Source organism: Saimiri boliviensis, chromosome 7 (genome assembly GCF_048565385.1).
Source record: "Saimiri boliviensis isolate mSaiBol1 chromosome 7, mSaiBol1.pri, whole genome shotgun sequence".
Lineage (NCBI taxonomy): Eukaryota > Metazoa > Chordata > Mammalia > Primates > Cebidae > Saimiri > Saimiri boliviensis.
Genome location: NC_133455.1, coordinates 39,611,769 through 39,622,077, shown reverse-complemented (window position 1 = coordinate 39,622,077; position 10,309 = coordinate 39,611,769). Strand labels below are relative to the sequence as shown.

Here is a 10,309-nt window from a genome sequence, read left to right as displayed (position 1 = left end):
TTCTCAGCTTCACCAGTTTGAGCATCCTTAAAGGTTTCACAGCTGACAAAATACAGTCATGCACTACACAACAGCATTTCAGTCAATGACAGACTACACACAGCACAGAGGTACCATAAGATTATAATACTGTATTTTTGCTATACCTTTTCTGTTTAAACATGTTTGGCTACACACATATTTTCCATTGTGTTACAGCTGTCTACAGTATTCTGTAGAGTAACATGCTGTGCAGGTTTACAGTCCAGGAACAAAAGGCTATACCATGTAGCCTAGGTTTGTAGTGGGCTGTACCATCTAGGTTTGTTTAAGTGTATTTTATGATGTCCACACAATGATTGATGTACTTCTCAAAACATATCCCTGTTGTTAAGCAACATGTGACTGTATCTTAATTCAGTATTTTGTCCCTAGATCTCATAATAGATGTTTCTCCCCCATGGCACGTAAACAAGCAGTAAACCATACTGGCTTTTCAGTCACTTGGGCCTGGATTCAAATCCTGACTCTTCAACTTAGCCATGCAACCATAGGTGGATCGTTTAACTGCCCTAAACCTTGTTTTCTTAATCGTAAACTGGGAATGATTGTCCCTATCCCATAGAGTTGCTTGGAAAATTGATAAAATAATGCAATTAAAGAGCTTATCAAAATGCAGGTCATATAATCAGCACTTAATAAATGGGAGAAAGTTAAAAAGAAGGGACAGGTGAGGGGAATTGGCAAAGACAGAGAAAGAGGGTAGAGTTCCTGAGAGACATAAGTGCATGGGTTCCAGGTGATGCGTCACTTGGGCAACACCACACACACCAAGTCTCAAAAGAAATTGAAAAGGCTGAGAGAAAGCAAGCCTGGAATTTACAAATGGAAAGAGCCCTATCTCTCTGTGTTTTCTCTTGGAACATATGAGATGAGTTTACCCAGAGACAGGAAAGAAAACAGCAAGGACCGCTCAGGCATTGCAGCGTGGGTTCTGCCTGAAGAGGCCAATAGTGTTGTAAGAGAATTTAGGGTAGGACATCCACCTGGAAAACTTCCAGGCAGAATGGTGCCTAGGAAGCTGCTAAGAGCTTAAATAAGGGGAAGTAAACCAGAGAGCTGAACAAAAATAGATAAATAAATAAAAGCCAAAAGGCCCTCCTGGCCTCCCTGCAGAATGTCAGCCTCAGCCCATGAACCTGGCCTCAGTCATTCCAGACAGAAGTTCTACGGGAAAGCTCTTTGACCTTACTGAGCTTGGCCTGGGATACTCAACATTCTCGGGCTTGGCATGGCTTTCTTCAGTAAGATTTTCTCTTTCTGGAAAAAAAGCAATACAGGAAAAAAAAAAAAAAAAAGGCAACTATATAATGCAAATACCAAAGAATGTCAGGAATCTGAATCATGGGGAAGAGAATTCCTGAATTTATCTTTTCCAAAGTTATTTTTATCAAGGAAAAAGACATTTCCTTATTGAGGCCCTGAATCTGTAAGTCCCTAAAATGCTTTCTGGTGAAATTCATGCTTGTGTTTTATTTTTTAAAGACACAGCCTCACTCTGTTGCCCAGGCTGAAGTGCAGTGGCATGATCTTGCCTCACTACAACCTCCATTTCCCCTGTTCAAGTGATTCTCCTGCCTCGGCCTCCTGAGTAACTGGGATTACAGGTGCCCACCACCACATCCAGCTAATTTTTTGTATTTTTAGTAGAGACGGGGTTTCACCATGTTGGCCAGGCTGATCTTGAACCCCTGACCTCAGGTGATCCATCCACCTCAGCCTCCCACAGTGTGTTTTATTTTTTAAAGACATAGGCACTTTGCATACCTGTTTCTGTCTCTGTCAACCCTATTCTTTCCTGCCCACATAGCTGTGAGAAGAATTTCAACAGGCCCAGCAAATGACATAAAATGTTATACCCTATGCATTTTGGAGGCTGAGGTATGAGGACTGAGGGTTGTAAACACAATGCTGACCCAATTGAGATTCAAGGAGCGCCTGGAAAGCTCTGGGTGCAGGGCAGACCCCCAGAGCTGGTGATGTCTTCCCGGCCATCTGGGTGCTGGACATAGATTTCTCAACATAGAAGACTCAACTACTTCCCCCTCCCCAGGCCTCCATTCTTCTGGGAAACACAAAGCAATAATAAAAAAGTGTTAGACAAGGTAAAAAAAATAAATAAATAGTGCTGAAAAGGGCTCTCTGCATCCTGGAGTTGCAGCTCCTGTAGCTGTAATAATGAATCTGGTACCCCATAATGATTCTCCTTTTTTATTTTTTATTTTTTGAGTTGGGGTCTGACTCTGTCACCCAGGCTGGAGTGCAATGGCAACATCTCAGCTCACTGCAACCTCCATCTACCAGATTCAAGCAATTCTCTCGCCTCAGCCTCCCAAGTAGCTGGGATTACAGGCACCTGCCATCATAGCCAGCTACTTTTCGTATTTTTAGTAGAGAGGATGTTTCACCATTTTGACTGGGCTGGTCTTGAACTCCTAACCTCAGATGATCCGCCCACTTCAGCCTCCCAAAGAGCTGGGATTACAGGCATCAGCCACCGCACCTGGCCTTCTCCTTTATTTCTCTCTGCCTGGTTTCCTACCTGTCTGAGGAGATCAAGCAGGAAATAAACAGAACATCTGCAACACCTTGTTAGACAGAGGGAACTGCTGTCCTCAAGTATCCAACAGCCCACTAAGGAAAACATGGCCAAACCTCCCACCCAATGTTACAGGAAGCAGGGCTAGAAATTGGAGCCTCAATAAATTTGCCAAGAAAATGAATCATTGACATGATTTAATGGACCACTTAATGGAGAGCAGATTTTCAAACCACTTAATCCATGGAAAAAAATAATAAATGAATTAATAGTTGCATAGAAAAAAAATCTGTTTTGATAAAAAACAATGCATCACTTATGCATACCCTTCTGGGTTATAAGATTCTAGCCCTGTTTATTGTCTTTGAGCTACTTTGTAAATCTTTGTAAGTTGTATGTAACTGATAGATATATAACTTCTTTCCTATCTGGTAGTGATTTATTTGACTCCCACTGGCCATATCTCTCCCCTATGGATAGAACAGTTTTGCCTGCATTTGCAATTCATCTCAGCATTCCTTCACTTGTGAAAAATCTGTGCTGTTTTGACTTTTCCTCTGAACCAGTTGTTATGGGTTGAATTGTGTACTCTTCCCCCCAAAAAATATTGAAGTTAAGTCCCAACCCAGAGTACCTGGGAATGTGAGCTTATTTGGAAACAGGCTCTTTGTAGATGATCAAGATCAGGCCATGAGAGTGGGCCCTGATACAACATGACTGTGTCCTTAAAAAAAAAAAAAAAGGTAATTTAGACACAGAGACAAATTACCTTCCTCTTCATGCATACACAAAAGAATGCCACTTGAAGAGGAAGTGAGAGACAGGGTGATGTGTCTCCAAGCTAAGGAATGCTCAGGACTGCCACCAAACCACCAGAAACTGGGAGAGATACACAGAACAGATTGCCCTCAAGGCCCCCAGAAGGAACCAACCCTACCAACACCCTGATTTCAAACTTCCAGCTGCCAGAACTGTGAGAGAACACATTTCTGTTGTGTAAGCCACCCAGTTTGTCATATTTTGCTATGGCATCCCAAGCAAACAAATACACCAGTTATAACATCTGTCTTATTTTCTAGTATCATATGAGCAAAATAAATTTTTTAGCACATGTTCATTTTTATATCTACAGGAGAATCATGATTTGATTAGGCTGATGACACAGCTATTGTGGGTTTTGCTGTTAAAAGCAATGACCAAAACCGCAATTACTTTTGCACCAACCTAATACCTTTCTCTGAAAGTTATCTTTTAACAGTTTTGGAGGATTCACCAAGATGCCCTGTGGATTTGCTGACCAGAGCCAGATCTACTTCATCCACAGAGAAAGTGCACACATGGCCAGCTGAAGCACAGAAATATCTTTTCTTGATTCATGAGGTCAAGTAACACAAAGTGAACAACAGAACTTTGCTGACTCTGTTTTTCTAATTTTATTTTTGCCCATACTAATTTAGGTTTTTGTTTGTTTACAGTCAGTAAATTATTCCCCATTGAGAATCAGTTTTATGGTCTGATCATTTGATGATCTTTGTAAATGTGGCACAGAGATCTAGTCTCTGTTGGGTGAAAGTCTCCAGAGAATTTAGTTTGTTTGCCTTTTTGGTTGGGAATTTGGTTTTATGATCAGATTATTTGAGGATCTCTGCAAATGAATTAAGAGTTTATATAGAACTTATTTCTTTTGGGTGACAGATGATGGAAAATCTAGTTAGTCTTTTCTGCTTGTTCACTTTTATATTTTGAATGCAAACCATAAAGAGTTTAAACTGTAAGGGAGGCAAAACTTTTCCTCCTTCCCCCTAGGTTAAATGTCTGGGACCCTGCAAATTAAATAATCTGACAAATGACAGATTAACAAGAGAAAAAAACAAACTTAATTAAGTATATTTGCACACATAGGAGTTCACAAACAAATGTGGCTTGAGGAGATGGTTAGAATTTGTGTTGGTTTTTTTTTATTTTTTTGAGACAGAGTCTTGCTCTGTCACCCAGACTGGAGTACAGAGGCCAGATCTTGGCTCACTGCAACCTCCACCTCTCAGGTTCAAGTGATTCTCCTGCCTCAGCCTCCCAAGTAGCTGAGATTACAGGCTCCTGCCACCAGGCCCAGCTAATAATGTTTTTGTATCTTTAGTAGAGATGGGGTTTCACCATTTTGGCCAGGCTGGTCTTGAACTCCTGAGCTCAGGTGATCTGCTGGCCTCAGCCTCCCAAAGTGCTGGGATTATAGGCATGAGCCACTGCCCGACCAGAATTTGGAGCTTATCTATCGTCTTAACCAGAAAGATAAGGTATGGAGGAAAGATTAGACCAAGGAAAGAGGGCTTGAGGTTTCTTGCAGGGTCAAGTACATAAAATGACTATGGGGAGGTGAGTAGAAATTAGGAAATGTATGGTAAGTAAGGTTGTTTAGTAAGGTTTATTATACAGATAAGAGTTCCCAGCGACAAGAATTGTCTCCAGTAGTTCTCTTCCTCATATAGAAGAGAGAGACAACTTTACAAAAAAGGGACATGTATGCCCTGCTTTTAAGCAGAAGGGACCTTTTTCCTGTGTCAGCTATTTTCTAGTTATCTTCAGCTCAAAATAATCCTTATGCCAAAGTAGCATATTTTGGGTTGGTATACTCTAGTCCCCTTCAATACATACTAGGAAAAAACTCTTTGATAAGTTTTATAAATGTATGTTTACTTTGACTCATACCTGAAAATCTGGAATTAAAACCATAAGCTCCCTCTGTTTCCACGCTTATGTTTCTGTAATTCAGAAAGGGCTTTAAGTCTCACTTAATAATTCACCTCTCATTGGTATTAATAAATTGGGTTATAAAATCTCTGAAATTAAAGAAGCTCTATTTTGATTAGCTTATAGAGATAAATAAGTGCTTGTATTATGTTCCTAGAATTGCTAGAAAATAAGGAAATTGAACTTCTAATATTTTCAATGTAATTTTGATAGAAAGTAACACAAATGTTTTAATATTTCAAGTTTATATAACTTAGGTAAATCTTCAGCACCAAGACTAGTTAAATAATTTTGGTTTAATAAAAACAGCTACAGATTAGCTAGATAAATTCTGATTTATCAGCATTAAATATAATATAAGCTAGTATTTTTTTTTTTTTACAGTCTTGCTCTATCTCAAGATGGAGTGCAATGGTGTGATCTCAGCTCACTACGACCTCCAACTCCCCAGTTCAAGCGATTCTCCTGCCTCAGCCTCCCAAGTAGTTGGGATTACAGGCACCCACCACCATGCCTGGCTAATTTTTGTATTTTTAGTAGAGACAGGATTTTGACATGTTGGTCAGGCTGGTCTCAAACTCCTGACCCCAGGTGATCCACCTGCCTCGGCCTGCCAAAGTGCTGGGATTACAGATGAGAGCCACCACGCTCAGCCTACAAGCTAGTATTTTAATTCTACTTGGGTATGTTCTTCTTAAACTTCAACAGGTTTATTGATTGAACAAGCTACCATTACTTCTACTTAAGATTATAGAAGTTATAAATTTGTGTTTCATTGATTCATTATTCTCATAATTTTGTTTGCCTTGGGTTACAGCTTGTGCAATGAGTCTGAAAGGCTATAAAATATGTCAAGTTTTGCTCAATTTTGACAGACTTGTTCCCTTGGTTACTGTTTATTGCCTTCATCTGTAATCTGAAGGGCTTTTTGTTTTTCTTGTGTAATCGAGCTAGATAGCAAAGATCCTGTGTTTTACTGGAATAACCTTCAGTGGTTTATGCTGACCTTACTATGTCCTTGATTATTTAAGAAAACAAAAGTTTCTCACTAGGAAAGATCTAAGGCTCTTTACACTTACGTTACCTTCTGCGTTTACTTTGTAAATCCTCATTGTCACTTAGAAATATGGAGCCAAATACTTTTGTTTTAGTTTTTCTTTTGTTTTGGGGTTTGTTTGTTTGTTTTTGAGACAGAGTCTCACTTTGTTGCCCAGACTGGAGAGAAAGGTCATAAGCCTGCTGCCAAAATCTTTTTCTTTTGAGATAGAGTTTCAATCTTGTCACCCAGGCTAGAGTGCCATGGTGGGATCTTGGCTCACTGCAACCTCCGCCTCCCGAGTTCAAGTGACTCTTCTGCCTCAGCCTCCCAAGTAGCTGGGATTACAGGCATGCGCCACCACACCTGGCTAATTTTTGTATTTTTAGTAAAGACAGGGTTTCACCCCATATTGGCCAGGCTGGTCTCAAACTCCTGACCTCAGGTGATCCACCTCCCTCAGTCTCCCAAAGTGCTGGAATTATAGGCATGAGCCACTGTACTCAGCCCCCAAACAGTTTTTTAGACACCTAGATCAGATTCCTCTCATAAGTGTTCAAATTGCCTGACAGTGTCTGGTTCTTGCCTCTCTAAAATGGAATTCTAAATATAAAATAAAATGAAGCTTTCAGGATTTTTTTTTCTACTAAAACTACTTTGAGATTTCCTTAGGGGCCCCCTGGAAAATCACAAAGACTTATTATTTAGCTTTTTAAAAAGAGAGGTGTTAGAAATGATTAGGTTTACTTGCTGGGCTACTATCAATGAGTCACACGAAAGACTTGTCAAATCAGAAGAGATGCTCAGCCTTCCCTGGGTTAAACTGGTATAGGTTAAGTGTTGTTGGTATATTTCAGAACGGTATGCTATACAGGAATTTCAGAGATTTGCAGTGTCCTTGCAGTCCATGACACATTTCTCCTTATTAGGGCCCTAGTGCTGCTTTGCCATAGTAGACGATGACACTACAGTGTTTTCACTCATTTCAGTTATTTTGTTTTAATAGAAATGAGGTCTCACTCTGTCACCCATGTTGGTCTCAAACTCCTGGGTTCAAGTGATCATCCTGCCTCAGCCTCCCAAAGTGATGGGATTGCAGGTGAGAGCCACTCTGCCTGGTCCAATTTCAGTTGTTTTCTAAGTGTTAACTTGATCACAGCTTTACTTACTTAATTTGAATCTAGTGTCTTCTAGGGTAGTGGTTTTCAATTGAGATTAACATCACTTATAGAATTTTACTAATAAACAGACATTTAAGATCTACTGAAGACCAAAGACTCTCTTTACTTAATATTCTTGACATATTTTTGTTAGATTCTTACTTGCCAAATTCACGTTATATTATGTTTCAGCATTATTATATCTCCAGATTTTTTTCTCTGTAAAGATTACGTTCACCCGTTTTTATAAATTAGATGTAATGTTCTCTTCTTTGTGTGTTTTTTTGTTTGTTTGTTTATTTATTTATTTTTTTTTGAGATGGAATTTGCTTTGTCACCTAGTCTGGAGTGCAGTGATGCGATCCCAGCTCACTGCAGCCTCCGAATCCCAGGTTCAAATGATTCTCCTGCCTCAGCCTTCTGAGTAGCTGGGATTACAGGTGTGTGTCACTATGCCTGGCTAATTTTTTTTGTAATTTTAGTAGAGACAGGGTTTCACCATGTTGGCTAGGCTGGTCTCAAACTCCTGACCTCAGGTGATCTGCCTGCCTCAGCCTCCCAAAGTGCTGGGATTACAGGAGTGAGCCACCGGACCTGGTCTGTCTTCTTTGAAAATAAGGCTAATCGTTACGTTTATAATTATTTTATCTAAAATTATTTTTGAATTTATTTTTTTTGGCATGCCACAGAAGCAACAAAATTTTCTTATCAGTTGCATTTTTATTGGAATAAATTCTTATCAGAATTTTTGCTTTTGAAAATTATGAGTAATAAATCAACCACAGTATTTTAAGCCTTTTGTCATCTACAGGTAGTTTTTTGTTTTACTCTAATGCTTCCTTGAAAATATTTCCTCTTCAACAAAGGACTGTTTCAGAGACCCATGGAAAAGGACCATGTTGGGTATTTTGGGGTATTTGCTGCTAATGGCATCACTTAAACAATTTTGAGACCATACCAGCAAACTGAGTAAGGATTTTCAGAACTCTAGGCAAGAAACAAATGGATTCATGAAAATGCTAACCCAAGATCCAATGAAACAAGAATTAATTATATAGGGCTAAATGAACTAATGAGGAATGATTGTAGTTTATTGTGGGTGGGGGGGAGACGGAATATTACTGATTTTTTTTCTTTTAACAAAATTATTTTTATTCTTCCTCAGCATCTCCAGCTGTGAGATTATTGATGTTTTAATATGCTATTTTCAGGATAGACACAAAAGCCTTTTCTTTTTCATTTTATCTATAACCCATAACAATTTAGTAGACTTTTTTTGTAAATGGAAATGAAACAATTGTAAATTTATCATATCCTCCCTGCCTAACCCCTCCAGAATCTGGAAACACTTAATGAATATTCTTCTTTTCATACCAATATAGTTATTTCCATAGATGCAATAAGGACACATCTGGGACTTAATTTTACTAGGACTTCATTGAAAACACTGGTTATATAATCAAGAGCTTGCCTGGAATGTCATATTTGAAAACTATATTTATTTGCTCGCATATCACCAAGTACTTTTAAGTAACTAAGGTTGTTTTATGGAGTCAAGGCTTACAAAACCATTAGGCACAGCGGTGTACACCTGTTGTCCCAGCTACTTGGGAGACTGAGGCAGGAGAATTGCTTCATCCCAAGAGTTCAAGACCAACCTAGGTAACATAGTGAGACCCTATCTTTAAAAGAAAAAAAAAGAAAAAGGCTTGTACAACCCTCTTGGGAAAAAAAAAAAAAAAAACGGCCGGGAACGTGGTTTCCAGGGTTTCCAGCCTTACTCTTTTTTCATTGAGTTTTTGGGTTTCATGAAGGCATCACAATATATCTTTTTTAAAACAACCCATAATTGGAAATTGAATCAAAATGTGCCACCTCCCTCATTCATACAAATGGATGGAAGAGAACAGAGCTCACGCAGCTGCCAGGCTCTATGCAGGGCACTTGGCACATACTCTGTAGGATCTTTTAAATTTTATTTTATTCTTTGTCCGTTTTCTTTTTTAGAACTTTTTTGAAAGTTCATGTCAGATGGGTAATGTGTCAACATCATAACAAGGTTTCAGGGAGGCACATCTCACACATGAGCGTGAAAGCCCAATTATCATGCTTATGAACTATAAAAAGATCACAGGATGCTTTTGTAAGTGCCTACCCAACAGACCTCCCCTCCTTCTGTGGTAAAGAAGTCCAGTGTTGAACTAGCAGCATTCATGTTTCCTCACAAGTGTCACAGAAGAAGACTTCCTCCCAAGTTTCCCCAGCAGGAAAACCTGATTGGTCTAAGATCTGCAGGGCGGCTCTAGTCCTCTTGCCAGTGATTAATTAGACAAAACTGTATAATATGGTTGGGAGGTGGGAGCAGAAGAAGAGATTCCAAAAGGAAAGGGTTCATGCTCTTAAAAAGAGCTATGTGATGCCTCTGATGAAGGCTGTGTTAGTAGAGACATCTGAGAATGCAGATGTATACCAATGACTCTCACAGAAAAAGAGAGAGAGAAACATGAGAAAAAGCACACTCTTTTTCTTGCAGCTACATGTGATGTCTGGAATTACAGCAGCCATTTTGTGATCATAAGAGCAGATGGCTTCGCAAAGGACAAAATTTGTCACACCAAACATGGCAGAGAAGAAAGAAGATTCTAGATTCTAGATAACATTTTTGAGCCACTGAACTAACCAAGACTGGAATTAGTCTTCCTCAGAAATTTTTAATATGTGGGATAGTGAATTTTCTCATTGAACTAAATTTTGAATGGAGTTTTCTGTTTCTTATAACAAAAGCAT

The 10,309-nt window shown here is 39.2% G+C and overlaps 2 non-coding genes across 2 annotated transcripts; one reads left to right on the top strand and one right to left on the bottom strand.

Annotated features, from left to right (window-relative positions):
- Window positions 1–9,547: 9,547 nt before the first annotated feature.
- LOC120365205 (small nucleolar RNA U13) lies at window positions 9,548–9,651 on the bottom strand. Its single transcript, XR_005580212.1, has one exon. It is a non-coding gene; the product is annotated as a small nucleolar RNA U13 (small nucleolar RNA).
- A 282-nt stretch (window positions 9,652–9,933) lies between these two features.
- On the top strand, window positions 9,934–10,013 carry LOC120365187 (small nucleolar RNA SNORD74). The gene has a single exon (XR_005580195.1). It is a non-coding gene; the product is annotated as a small nucleolar RNA SNORD74 (small nucleolar RNA).
- The last annotated feature ends 296 nt before the right edge of the window (window positions 10,014–10,309 follow it).